At 44.4% G+C, this 13,957-nt stretch overlaps 1 protein-coding gene across 1 annotated transcript in view; it reads right to left on the reverse strand.

Moving 5' to 3' along the window:
* The window catches only part of CKMT2 (creatine kinase, mitochondrial 2), a 33,711-nt gene extending 24,666 nt beyond the window's left edge, over positions 1-9,045 (reverse strand). Inside the window, exons 1-2 of the mRNA XM_074532633.1 lie at positions 8,901-9,045; positions 3,337-3,410 (exon numbers count right to left, since the gene is read on the reverse strand). The gene's annotated coding sequence lies outside the window, so the exon portion shown is untranslated. The remainder of the gene's footprint in view (positions 1-3,336; positions 3,411-8,900) is intronic.
* Positions 9,046-13,957: the final 4,912 nt, after the last annotated feature.

Genomic DNA, 13,957 nt, shown 5'->3' on the forward strand with positions numbered 1-13,957 from the left:
GTTTCGGGAAACTCTCAGCAAGAGCAGCAGCAAGAAAGGGAAAACTACATGAATATACTAAAAGGATAGGATCAATGATAGGAAAGCAAGAAACCCTCCCTGGCAACCCTTGGAGCTTAGAAATGTATAAAAAAGACTTTGTGAGAGCTGTGTCTGTGTCATGTACAGAGCAGAGGAGCCGAAGTGCCCCACCTGTCCCACCCAAATCTGTTAGCCTGGTCTGAGCTGTGCTTGTGGCCTTTTTACAATTGTATTTTAATTATGGAATATATTTTCCTCATTAATCAGATTGGCTAATTCATTTATAACAGTTTGTAATAATTTTTTATCTGCTCTTGATGTAATGTAATTTGTTAATCCTGTGTGGATTATATGTTTTAGTGTGATAAATATATTGTGGTTTAGGCTCTCTCAAAATATCAAAATAGAGACTCTGTGCTGTGTATTATAACATTAACTGTTGTAGAAGTAGTTAATGCCTTTGTTTGTGTCACAAACTGACAATGCTGAGAATATTTTGGATAATTGTGTGAAATATCTAATGTTGATTTAATGTACTGGTGGAGTATTTTATCTGTATGGTAAGATAACATTGAAAAGAACCAAGTAAATAAACATTGGAAGAATGCAAAGAGAAATTTACCACTGGCCCTTCAGCTATCAAGAGCTGTCAAATCACAGAACAGGGGAACTTGTGAGGAAATGAAATTTATCAATTTCATCTGCAGTGCAACATGCACTTTCAAGAGTCAGACCAAGCAAAAGAATTCCCAGAACATGTGAACTCAAAGGAATGTTTGAATATGTATAATCCTCATAAATATGTATTTAACATATATAATAAAATTGTATTTCATTCAATACAATGAAAAGGCATGTAAGAAAAATTGTTGCAGTTAACTGTGTGCCTCTGGCAGCTGCCATGCACCCAGGGCTGCAAAAGTCCCTTTTACAACTTATTAAACTTTTAAAAATTTTAGAGTGAACCTTGTTTCTCTCAGCTCCAGCACTGCAGCAGCACCCCCACCTCACCCCAAAAAAGCTCAGCAAACTCATCTCCCTTAGCAGCTCCTGCTGCACTGGGGTGCTCAGAGAAATTTGGGGATTTGCACATGTAAATTTGCTCTATAACTTATATTTGTCCTGCTGGGTCCTGCTGGGACTGTGCCTGAGCTCTAAGGCTGGCCAGGAAATTGACATGTCAGATTTTATTATTAACAAGATTTTATGAATCATTCCATTCTTTTCTTTTGCTAGCTTTCTGATGTATCTTTTATCTTTTCTTTTAGTATAGTCTTAGTATATAATTATAATGTTATGTTGTATTATATTAATTATATTATATTATATTATATTATATTATATTATATTATATTATATTATATTATATTATATTATATTATATTATATTATATTATATTACATTATATTATATATTGGCATGTGGGGGTCTGAAGGAGGCAGGGAGTGTTTTTCCTTACAGGAATCAGATTTGGATGAGGATTGCTGGTGGATGTGATCTCCTTAGGAAGATACAACTCCTGACCAAATAAAGGAAAATTCTATGTATCTAAATTCTAATTTGTGTAGCTGACAGGAGCTTTTTCTTCAAGCTGGACTCTGGTGAATCGCCTTTGGGAAATGAGCATGGAAGATTTGCAAGAAACCCATGACATTTCTCCCACGATCTGCTGTTTCAGTTGTTTTTCCAAAAGTTTTTCCAAGTGTTATTTTTTATGCAACCTCTTCACCATTCTTTCGGAGGTTATACTAAACTCCTCAAAGCATTTGATTTTATTTTTAGTGAGCAAATTCCCAATAATTTTCTTGTAGATTTGGGTTAGTGACACCCAAACCCTTTACTTCTTTCTCTCTCTTGCCCAGACAGATGCAACGTTGCACCTTTACCTTCTCACTTAGTAAAAAGTTCTTCTTTTTGTGCTTGCATATTTTTAGTTCTATTTTGGTTCTATATTTTCATTTGTGCTTGCATATTTTTATGTTGCAAGCCAGTATTTTCTTTCTATGCCAGTCACATTTGTGAGATGAGTGACACGATGTGTTCCAAGTTTGGAGTAATTTGTTTCGTGTCCTCTGTTGTGCTTCAATTTTTTGGCAATTTTTTACCAGAATCTTTTTATTCTGTCTCCTCCATGCCTTTGGAACACAGTATCCAGTTAATATAACTGCATTTCCAGAGAAAGGTGCTGATTGATTGACAGAAATTTCAGTATTTTTCACGGAAAGATTCTCCCTGGATCTGGGAGTTTGTTTAGGTGAGCTTCAGGACAGGCTTTTGTGACTGCAACAGGATTTTCCCTCCCAAAACGCAGTATGAGCGTGTTTGGCTGTACATCAAGATCAAGTGAGAGGTTTCTGGTGGAGGTTTTTCTGATGACTTCTTTCCCGTGTGTTCGGCAGATGGTTCTTGCGCCTTTTCACAGCATAGCACCCTCATCCCACACTCTGGAAATATTTCCTGATGACTAATCGGCGCAGAACCATTGTTGTCACACCTGTGAGGCGCCGTGTGTGCTGTCACAACAGCTCTGTGTGTTCGTAGCTCTGTTTCACCATTGCCAGGAGCTGGCTGGCAGTCAGAACCCGTCCTGAAAACTGCCAGCCGTATCAGAATCCCTGCGCAGATTTATGATGTATGATATGATGATACCGTGACTTGAGCAGCCCCAGGCACCCACCAGCGTGGAGTTTTTGGGGAGTTTCTGAGCCCTGTGTTGTGCAGGGGACAAATATGGTCTGCACGTGTGATTAAATCAGAGGAATCGGGCGCAGGCTGTGTTTGGGAAGGAGTGTGAGGCACAGCAGGGTTAATTGTGACCCGGAGAATCCCCAGAGCAGCTCCAACCCAAATCTGTAAGGAAATCATTGGGAATTTGCTCACTGGAGATACAATCAAATGCTTTGAGGAGTGTGGCATAACCTCCAGAGGAAAGGTGAGGAGGTTGCAGGGGCTCGGCCTGTGCCCCCCGAGCTCTGCTGAGGTGCGCTGTGGGACACAGGGTGCCAGCACAAACCAGAACCTGTCAGCAGACACGGAGAGGGAACACCTGGGAAAAGGGAGAGGTGAGCCCTGGAGGGAAGGGTCTCTTTCCAAAAAGGCACAGAGACCTCCTTGGTGAGCCAGAGGGGGCAGGCTTTGTGTGGGAGGCTGTGGCTGTGCTGCTGAGGGAGCTGAGGAGCCCTCCTCACTCTGATTCTCGCTGGGCTTTAATCCCCACAGCTGAGATTGATTTATCACTCCGCAATGCCCCAGAGCCCAGGTGTGTCCCCTGTGGCTGCAGGTTCATCCCTGGCCCTCAGGAGGCCCTGCTTTACCTGACAGACACTTCTCTGGCAGCTCTCAGAAGCCTCCCACACTGGAGACGCCACAGACTGCGCAGGTTGTCTACCTAAAAAAACATAAAACAGGGTAAAACAGGATTAAAAAATAAATACAGCACAGTGGTTAACTGTCACAGACATCTTTTCATGAAAATCCTTTCCCTAGGATTCTTTCCTCCTGAGAAGCTGAGAGGCCTCAGGAACAAAATGCAAACAATGGTTATCTGCTGCTGTGGAATGCAACAGGTGCATCTGTGATTGGTCTCATGTGGTTGTTTCTAATTAATGGCCAATCACAGTCAGCTGGCTTGGACTGAGACACAAGCGTTTGTTATCATTCCTTCTTTTTCTATTCTTAGGCGGCCTTCTGACGAAATCCTTTCTTCTATTCTTTTAGTAAAGTTTTAACGTAATATATATCACAAAATAATAAATCAACCTTCTGAAACATGGAGTCAAATCCTCGTCTCTCCCTTCAGCATAAGACCCCTGTGAGCACCATCACAGCCAACAACACATCTCTCCTGACAGTGGAAGGTGCAGCCTGCTGATGGCAGCAGGGAATTGCCAGTTTGTGACAGTCTGGTGCCCAGGGGAAGGTGAAGGGACAAGGAAAACATCACCTGGGGTGCCGTGGTGTGAAATACAAAGCTGTGTTTGGTGTCAGGTACGTACAGGCAATGTGTGTATGTGTGATTGTGATATGTATGCAGACCCACCATGGGGCAGTTGTGAATTGTAATAATAACTGAGGAAAGTAACTCATGGAAAAAGGCCTTTGAACCTACCTTTTGTTTGCAATTAACTCTGGTTGATTTAGGAGCATTGGAATTGAGGTGTTAAAGATGTTGCTTTTTGCTTGCATTTAATACATAAAAAGCTCTGCAATAATAACCTTTGGAAGTATAATTGTAGAATATTACTTGTGTCGTTGAAACTACAGCTTTGGAATATATATAAAGGAAATATTCTTATCTCATGCCTTATTGAAGCAGAGAAAAACAGCTTGAGAAAGGAAGATGAACATCATCTCAAGGATCTATGGTTTCAACCAAGGGAAGCTGGACGCCACTATGAGATATATTAATCTCATTTTATGAGATTTACAGTCTCTGCAATCAAAAGGTGGACCCACATCTGAAGAGCTGGACTTCACCAGATGGGATTTGTTTTTCTTCTTTCAGAAACCGGACCACCACTATCTGGGATAATCCTTTTGGGATGCACCCTGAGAAAAACTAAACCACAGTAGTGTATAGAATTGTGACGTAAAAATCGGGAATAGAAACTGCTGATGAGTAAAAATTAGACTAGAAACAGCTGAGAAAGCTGATGAGTACCCCTATAAACACCTGCAAGCCTCAACTATCGGTGTGCAGTGGGAGGGAAAAATTCCCCCACAGTGCCCAGCGCTGTGTTGCTCATTCTTTACCATACTAATTAATTAATAAATTGATTGCTGCTGGAATATTGGCCTAGTCAAGCTTCTTATTCATAACAGTGGGAAAGGGAGTGTGACCCTTTCCAGCCCAGGGCTGTGGCTCCTGCTCTCAGCTTTGGCCACACGGGTGGGCTCTAGTCCTGAGAATGTCCTGCAGCCCAGGCAGTGCCACAAAAACTGCACAAAAACTGCACAAAAACTGCACAAAAACTGTGCAAAAGCTGCACAAAAACCGCACAAAAACACGGTGCGCAGCTCAGCAAAAACAGTTTTTACAAAACGAGGGCACAAAATGAATAAAAACAATCTATTTGACAAGAAACAATGTCATTTGGGTGGTGGGGAGTGTGGTCCATTCTTCAAAGAGTAGCATGACTTTGAAGCAGTGCATTGCTTCAAAACAAACATTTTAAAAATATTCATTTGCAGAGAGTCTGACTGGAATGGCCCCAAAGTAAGGAAAGATCCTCATCAAAGCTGGTTTTGTGAAGTCTGACCTCAAATCATTAAAAACTCCAGCTCTTCTCTCCCCACAGAAATGGTCAGCCTGCCCCTGCAGCAGGTCTGCACCGTCATTACCTCTGATTAAAGGGCTCTGTTTTCCCCAGGAGCACTTTGCCAGAATTGCTGTGCTGCCACTCAGGTTTCACCACAGACCAATGCACTGCAAGGATTTCACTTTCATCTGGGTAATTTCGCCACTGCACAGCCGAAAAATCCAAACTGCAGATATTTTCCTCTTGCAGGACTTTGCTGAGCGCCTTCCCTGGTGCCCATGATAGAAAACCCACGTTGTTGTGAGTGTCTGTGGTGCTGCCACAGTGCAGCTGGGAAGGGGAAAGAGCAATGTTTCACGACCAGAACAATTTTTGGGGGTGTCAGTTTCGAACCCTTGGGGAGGAACTGAGTGAAGGAGAACACCTCCCTTAGGGAAGCATTTGCTCTGTGCTCAAAACCATGCAGAGACGGTGTGGTCTGGAGAAGAGAAATAAATTCTAAGGATTAATCACCCTGAGGTTAAAAGAACCCCCAAACCCTCTAAATCCTGGCCTGCATATCTGTTCAGTTTGAGTCAATGGCCTGTGGTGGGGTTGTCTGCAGCCCTCTCAGTCCCACCAAGGTTTTTGTTTTACCATTACTTTCATTTCTTCCTTAAACTGGAATGGCTCCTCATAAGCAAAGGAATTTTATTCTCTGCAGGAGGATTCTGAAGGCACTGACAAAAAATTCTTACAGGGCTCTTGATAATGATTTATTGATTTCTACTTTAAATTTTATCTGCGGTAAGTGGTTTGTTAATTGCACCAATCTTCCATGAGTTTCAAAATCTTTCAGTCCACCACAAGCTCCATGAGAATTTGGGCTTTATTTTAGCTAAATCATGAACTGATTATTACTGTGTCATTTGTCCATGAGAGATCTGATTGTTACGTGATTAGGCACAACACCTCTTTTGGGTACAAACCTTAACAATTTTATTTTTTAGATTTTTAACAAGCCTCTCAGGATTCCGGGCACGAGGCCTCAGTCATGTAATCACTCAGGAAATGTTCACAGCAATAAAAACTCTTTCTCCAAAGCATTCTTGTAGTGAACTTTCTCACACACTTTCTGTAAATAACTCATTTTTTTTCATTCTTTATGGAGGAGGAGAGAGTTGATGGACTGTTGGTTTGTGCAGTGTCATTGGAGAGGTGGCACTGTCACCCTCCAATCCACTGCCACTCTTGGAAATCTGTAAATGTTGGAGTCAGGAAATAAAGTTCCCTTTTTTCCTTCACCTTGAGAACAGCGCTGTGTGCACTTGTCTTATTTCGTGTCCTATAGCGACATGAGCCTGCCAAAATGCTTGCAGGGCTTGCCTTGTGCATTTCTCCCTTTTATCTCAGCCTGCTCTGTCCCAAACTCCTGCTGGGGATGCCTTTGTGCCATCTGTGACTGGGCTCATGTGGTTGTTTCTAATTAATGGCCAATCACAGCTAGCTGGTTCGGGCTCTCTGTTCTCAGAAGAACTTCAGGTCCCTTTTTATCCCCCTCTCAAATACATCTGCATACAGTTTCACAATAGGTTCATACATATTCATTTTTATGGGTTTCTTGTGACTTTTACCACTAGTTCCTTTTTGTCAGAAAAAATTCCAAGGTCAGGTTGACGGGCCCTTACAGCAGTCCCTGTCTCTCTCTATCATCTTCTGTCTCCCCCCCTTTTTCTCTGTCCTTCACTGAAGTAACTTCACCGAGCTTAGGCCTTGCAGTCTGGCTAAATAACTATGGTTTCTAACCACAGACTCAACTCAAAAATGTACCTTTCACCTAAATTAAAATGGATTTCTATCCTGGAAAATGTTCACTTTGCTTCAGCCTAAAGGATTTCAGGAGTTACTTCATGTGGAATATTCCTTTGTAACTCCAGCTTGAACCCCAGGAACCTCAAAACTTCTAATATTTCTAATTCTGGCAGAACTATTAGAAATTATTAGAAATATTTTTTAAAATAACATTAAAAGCTAATATTCTAATAATTCTTTTAAATTCTAAGATTTCTTTTAAAACAACACTAAAAAGTGTTTTTCCTGTTAATCCCTCACTTTCTTGAACCTCTCTTGAGGAGGAAGTTTCCTGCTCCTCCCTCCCCATGGGTGCTTGTAAGCAGGTATAGGTCACCCAGTATTTCACACTCGCCCGGAGGGAAGGAAGGTGCCAGGGTTACAGTGACATTTCTAGAAATAGAGGCAGATTAAACACTTGAGCCGTGTCCTGGGTGGTATTAATTGCCACGCCATGTGATGCTGAGTGACATTTGGGAGGAATGGCAGGGCCACAGCTCAGGTTCCCACCGAGGGCTCTGCATTTGTGTGTGTGCAAAACCAAATCCCAGCCCAAAAGCCCCCGGCCAGACCATCCCTGTGTCCCACGTGCACACGGAGAGCCTGGCCTTTTCCACTGGGGCAGCAATTCCTCCAAGCCATCCCCAGCTCCAGCTGAACCTACAGAGGGCAGTGGAAAGTTTCTCCCCGCCCGTCCATGGAAGGTTCTGGAGCCTCAGAAACATCTGCAGCGACTGTCACGAGTCGCTGCTGGCCTCAGAGGCCATTTTTAGACACCCAGAAATCAGTTTACGTCCCTCCTGGTTTGCTGCATCGCCCTGCAGCTCAGAGAACACGACACACAGTAAAGCAGCCAAGCCCGAAATGCGATATTGGGGATTTTTGTTTGCGGTTTCTCCCCGCTCGCCCTCAAACCCCTTTGACTCATCCGGGCTTTGGGATGCAGCCTCCGAAGTGCAGAAACAGCACCAAGTGCAGGCATGGCTCTGGCAGTGCCTTAATCACAGCGTGCAGCATTTCTACCAAAAAACACCAACCACGTCTCAGTTTCTTCCTCCTCGTCATTCCAGAGGGACAGCAAAAGGTTGCAAGGGCTTACTAATTTGGAGGGGGGGGAAAAAAAAGAAGAAAAAAAAAGAAAGAAGAAAAAAGGATAAAATTCCAGACTATGCACCTGTGGCCAGATGTGTGTGGGTGGAGCAGGCATGGCAACTCTTCACAGCCAGACACCAACCCCTTGGTGCCACCAGGACTTTGGGTTCCTGTCAGCTGAAGGTCTGGCTGGTCGGGCCCGACCAGGTGAGACCCAGGTGCCCAAATTCTCCTGCCAAAGCCCAGCCAAGGTGCAGGCACCGCTCACCCTCCTGAGCCAATCTGGTGCCATTTTGCAGTATAAACCTCTCATCTTCGCAGTGCAGAGAGCTACAATCAAAACCACAAAAAACTCATGTAGTTAGAGACATTTCCTCTGAACTAGTCACACATCTGCAAAGAGACTTATCTTTCTTTAGCTAAAATTGTTACTTAAGGGTCAGCATTAATGTCTGGACTTTATGGTCCTAGAGGTCTTTTCCAAACCTTAACAATTCTGTCATTAGATTATTTGAAGCAGCTGCATAGTGGGGGCTGGCACACACTTCCCTGCACCTAAGTACTTGCACAAATCAATAAATTACAACCAAATGAACACCACCATCCTGCGGTGCTTTCAATCACTTTTTAACAACCCCTCGCGTTGGCAATACTACAGTTTGAGGGTAGAAAAGCAATATATGTGCAGCGTCACTGACCTTGGAGCTGGAGGTAGGGACGTCCTGCTGCCTGCAGCGAGCCCAGAGTGTGAAGGGAGCTGGAGCTGGGCACGCACAGGAGCCCAGGAAATCTGAGAGGGGCAGGAGGAGGTGAGCAAACCAAAATAATTGCTGCAGGGGCCAATCCTGCCCAGCTGGGTTACGTGAGTGGCATTTGCCCGGCAGGGGTGCCCTTGAGGGCGACAGCAGGATGTGGCAGCAACACCGTGAAAAATGTGTGTATGGTGATTGGCTTTTGGCAAATATTAAAATGAATATTTTCTGTGTTATGTTAGAAAGCTATGCTGTATTAATTTTCTTAAGTAGTGTGTTAAATATAGTTTTAGGTTATAGCAAAATGTTAAAATAGAAACTGTGCTATGTAGAATACTTTTTGTAAAGAAAGGACTCGCACTGAGACAGCAGCCACAGGACACCTGAATCTTTCAGAGAAAGGGAATTTATTGCCCCATTATCAGGAGAAATGAACTTATTCCTGCCTTGCTCAGCCATGGAGACACTTCAGGACTCAGAGGAAGAAGCTGACAGTGCCCAGACAGAATCCTGTGTTTGAATGGAATTTATGCATCATGATGAGGTGTATGAATATACAACAGGCTGTTGCTTTTAAGGGTTAATCCTCTGTTCACGTGGGTCTTTTTTTGGGCTTATTTTGCCCAGAAAGAGGCACCCAGACTGTCTGTAACTCTTTGTTTCTGCTGTCTCATATTGTCCTAATCCAAATAGTCCAAATTATTATTACTCTAATTGCATTACTATATTCATAACCATTTTATTTCTATTAAACTTTTAAAATTTTAAAAACAAGTGATCGGCATTTTCCACAAACATCATCCCCCAAATGCCTCTCTGTGCACGGACAGACAGACGGACACGGGCAGGGATGGACACAGATGGACATGGGCAGGGAGGCTGAGGAGCTGCTCAGGAGCAGCCAGAAGGGAAAGGGGAAAGGGAAAGGGAAAGGGAAAAAGGAAAAGGGAAAGGGAAAGGGAAAAAGGAAAAGGGAAAGGGAAAGGGAAAAAGGAAAAGGGAAAGGGAAAGGGAAAAAGGGAAAGGGAAAACGGGAAAGGGAAAGGGAAAGGGAAAACGGGAAAGGGAAAAAGGGAAAGGGAAAGGGAAAGGGAAAGGGAAAGGGAAAGGGAAAGAAAAAGGGAAAGGGAAAGGGAAAGGGAAAGGGAAAGGGAAAGGGAAAGGGAAAGGGAAAGGGAAAGGGAAAGGGAAAGGGAAAGGGAGAGGGAAGGGGAAAGGGAAAGTTAAAGGGAAAGGGAAAGGGAAAAAGGGAAAGGGAAAGAGAAAAAGGGAAAGGGAAAGGGAAAAAGGGAAAGGGAAAAAGGGAAAGGGAAAGGGAAAGGGAAAGGGAAAGGGAAAGAAAAAGGGAAAGGGGAAAGGGAAAGGGAAAAAGGGAAAGGGAAAGGGAAAGGGAAAGGGAAAAGGGAAAGGGAAAGGGAAAGGGAAAGGGAAAGGGAAAGGGAAAGGGAAAGGGAAAGGGAAAGGGAAAGGGAAAGGAAAGGGAAAAAGGGAAAGGGAAAGGGGAAAAGGGAAAGGGAAAGGGAAAAAGGGAAAGGGAAAGGGAAAGGGAAAGGGAAAGGGAAAGGGAAAGGGAAAGGGAAAGGGAAAGGGAAAGGGAAAGGGAAAGGGAAAGGGAAAGGGAGAGGGAAGGGGAAAGGGAAAGGTCAGTCCTGCCCAAAATTGCCCAGAGGGACACCAGGGCAGGGCAATGCCAGAATTGCTCACTCCCGTCCCAGTGGGAATGGGTCAGGGCAGGGAATTTGGGGTCATTTTTCCTCCCCCTCACTTTTTAATTCATGGCATTAATTCCTGAGTGTTTGTAAGGCAGAGAAGCATGAAGTGGCCTCTGAAGCCTCTCGTGTAGAATTACTGTTATTATATTGCTATATTGCATTTAGAATTGCTGTATCTCTATAGCTCTGTAGCAGTGAATTACAGTAGGAAATAACACACAATGGTTTGGAAACCATGAAAGAATAATCAGCTTCTCTAACCTGGCTGTGCTCCCACCAGAGCTCAGCATGTGTCAAGGCTGATAGAGGAGCACAGAGGCCAGCACTGTGCAGCTTTAAAAAAAAAAATTAATTTTCCTTTTCCACATTTAATATTCTTTCAATTTTCACAGGATTTTCCTAAACCTGCATTTCAGAATTTTGAAACTTTGCAAAGCACAGACATGTCTCTCCCAAAATGTCATGCCTGGCTTGGGCTCATGGGAGCCATGCACACCCTCAATAATTAAAACCAAAGCAGTCATTCCAGATCAATGCATCTGGAAACAGCAGGTTAGGCACACCAGCTCTCCACCAACTCCACAGCGTGTTCCTGGTGCTGACAGAGGAAAAAACCAACTGTGGATCTCTTGAGGAAGCATGAGTAAGGAAATAGTAATAGCAATGAAATGCATGGCTCGTGATGGAGGCACACAGCTACTTTTTCATTTTTCACCTCTTTTTCCTGAAGGCCTTGAACAGAGCAGGACTTGCCCTGGGAGCAGGGCAGGGCATGAAGGGCCTGCCTGGATTATGCACAGGTTCCAGCTGAGAGCCTGAGAGAGCAGGAGATGCAAACAAAGCCCATACTGTGAATTTACAGCACAAACACCGCGAAAAACATTGTTAGCAAGTTCCCTAATGGTTTCTGAAGAATATATCATTAATACTTAAAAAATAGTTTGGCTTTACTGCTGGTGTGTAGTCTATTTAGTGAGAAACTCAGCTGCTGGAACAGTTGGGATGCCAAGGATCATCCATAAATAACCCCCTATTTTCATCTCCAATACAATTCCCTACCAGCTGCTGTGGTTTCCTTGCTGGTGCTGGGGAAGCAGCAGAGCTGGGGGTTAATTCAGCTGCAGCTCCCACCAATCCCTGTGCCCCTGCACAGCACCTGGAGTTTGGTGTGGGAGCTGCTGCACAGGGCAGCCACCTGCCAGGCAAAGGTTTTGTGGAAGGGCCCTTCTGGAAGCCACAGTGATTTAGAAGAGAATTTATTTGAAGTCAAGTTTCTGTGTGCAGGGCATAATTTATTAGCAGTGAAAGGAGTCAGGACAGAAGTGATGGGCTGAGCTTTCTCACAAATCCTGTGTGTGGAATTAGGGGTTGGCGGGGGCTGTGTGCGTGCCGAGCTTTGCAAGGACACACAGATCAGTGTCTCTCCTGCAGCCAAAGTCAGAGCTCTGCTAAATTAGAGCAGCAAAAGGCCCCTGGACACAATGTCCTTCTGTCCTGGAGGCTGGACTGTCCCTCAGTGTAATGGCAATTCCTGGTTTTCCAGCTCCAGGGCTCTGAGATTCCTGGGATTCAGAGTAAGGCAGAGGAGCAGAGCGAGCACAGCTGACACCCAGGGGTTACCCTGACCTCTCCCTGAGAATTCCTCGTGACTGTGGATGCTCAAGATCCCCTTACACCGTGCAGCCTCAGGGGGGGCTCAGGCTGGGGAAAAATCCCTTTTTTGGGGGGATCCAGGCCCTGCATCCCCACACAGGGGCTGGGGAGCACAGCCAGCACCTGGTGCCAGCCACGGGCCCACGCTGGCCAAGGGGGCAGAGCCGCCGTCCCACACTGGTGACTCCTCCAGAGAAAGCCTCCCCAAGGTGATAATGCATCTCCACTAAATAAAGAGCTCAACAAGGCCCAACCGAGGTTTTAAAAATAACCCCAGCTATTTTTAACTCATTAAAGCTGCTCTTCACAGGACATCCACTAGAGGAAAGGGTGTCTATAATTAGCAGTGTGTTTTGTGGCTAAAGGGAGGAGAAAAGGTTTTGCTACACATGGAAATGACCCTTTGGAAAAGCAGGAATCTCCAAAATCAAAAAAGTGGCCCCTTTTTTTTCTTTTCTTTTTTCCTTTCCTTTCCTTCCCTTCCCTTCCCTTCCCTTCCCTTCCCTTCCCTTCCCTTCCCTTCCCTTCCCTTCCCTTCCCTTCCCTTCCCTTCCCTTCCCTTCCCTTCCCTTCCCTTCCCTTCCCTTCCCTTCCCTTCCCTTCCCTTCCCTTCCCTTTTTTCCCCAGCTGCATTGCAGACACAAGTGAATCTGTTTTGAGATGTTGATTGTCAGGGGATTCAAACCAGCAGTGACCAGAAAACCTCAGCTGACAAGGTGTCCCGAGAACCACAGAGTTCAGGTATCTTGAACTCTGGACACCTTCTCTTTCCACCACGGTGTTCCAGCATTTCTTTGTCATGGAAACCCAGGGAGGAATGGTTAAAAAAGGAAAAAAGTGCTCTGTTTTCAGGTGGTTTTCCCATTGGATGTGAAACTATCACAGCAAACAAGATGGAATTAACAAAATATTACTATTTCAAATGGAATATGAGGTGCTGATAAGAGGTTGGAAAAGACATTTCTGTCTGGAAAAGTTCTGGGTTTACTCTGCATGAAACAGGTCAAGGATCTAGATGTGATATGTACATATGTCCCCAATGCTATAAACTTCCAGGGAGGGTAGGGTGATGGAAGATAAGTTTTTAGCAATAATTCTGTTGGTGTTTCTTGCCCATCCACCCGGCCTAGAGTGTGTCACAGTGGAGGTGCCACCTCTGAGAAAACAAATTTGAAGTGGTTCTGCTGCCCCTACCTCTGCCAAAGCCCTGCACAGGAGCTGGAACAAGCACCAGGCACTGTTTCAGCCCTCTTTGAAACTGGAAATTTCAAGCAAAAGTGTGGTGTTCTCTAATTTTCCTTCTTTTAAGGAGTGGGGCCAGAATACTGGGGTGTAGCCTTCAAGACATTATTCAGTCTTTACCACTCTTATTTGTCCCAGACATGTTTTATGGAAACTCTTTCCTTAGGATTTTTCCTCCTGAGAAGGAACAAAATGCAAACATTGATTATCTGCTGCTGTGAATGCAACAGGTGCATCTGGGATTGGGCTCCTGTGGTTGTTTCTAATTAATGGCCAATCACAGTCTGTTGTCTAAGGCTCTCTGGTCAGTCCCAAGATTTTATTATCATTCCACTTCTTTCCTTTCGAGCCTTTCTGATGAAATCCTTTCTTCCATACTTTTAGTACAGTTTTAAT

This window comes from Zonotrichia albicollis, chromosome Z (assembly GCF_047830755.1).
Source record: "Zonotrichia albicollis isolate bZonAlb1 chromosome Z, bZonAlb1.hap1, whole genome shotgun sequence".
Lineage (NCBI taxonomy): Eukaryota > Metazoa > Chordata > Aves > Passeriformes > Passerellidae > Zonotrichia > Zonotrichia albicollis.